Source organism: Geospiza fortis, unplaced genomic scaffold (assembly GCF_000277835.1).
Source record: "Geospiza fortis unplaced genomic scaffold, GeoFor_1.0 scaffold102, whole genome shotgun sequence".
NCBI lineage: Eukaryota > Metazoa > Chordata > Aves > Passeriformes > Thraupidae > Geospiza > Geospiza fortis.
The window spans coordinates 2197851-2198170 of NW_005054373.1; the positions used below are offsets into that span (position 1 = coordinate 2197851).

Below are 320 nucleotides of genomic sequence, written 5' to 3' on the forward strand. Positions count from 1 at the left end.
TCCCTGTGGCAATGCCAGAGCAAACACAGACACTCCTCCACGGCTGAGTCACCCTAAAGCTGTGTGACAATGACCAAGCCCTCCAACCCGGCCAAAACCGCCCCAAACTGGGTCCCCAACCACCGGGGATGTCCCCGTGCCAAGCCCCAGGCTGTGCCCAGGGAAGGGACAGGGACCAGCCAAAGATGGGGACCTGGTGGCATGTGGATGGTGGCATGTCCCCACGGCACTGGGGGTGGCTCTCACCCACTCAGAGGAGTCCAGGGACTCGGGATTCCCTCTGCAGGCGGCAGGGGCAGGGGCGGGGGGGTGGGGGCAGG

At 65.6% G+C, this 320-nt stretch overlaps 1 protein-coding gene across 1 annotated transcript in view; it reads right to left on the reverse strand.

Moving 5' to 3' along the window:
• Positions 1-320, reverse strand: part of PIEZO1 (piezo type mechanosensitive ion channel component 1) — a 23066-nt gene that overhangs the window by 16740 nt on the left and 6006 nt on the right. The gene's annotated exons all lie outside the window — the stretch shown is intronic.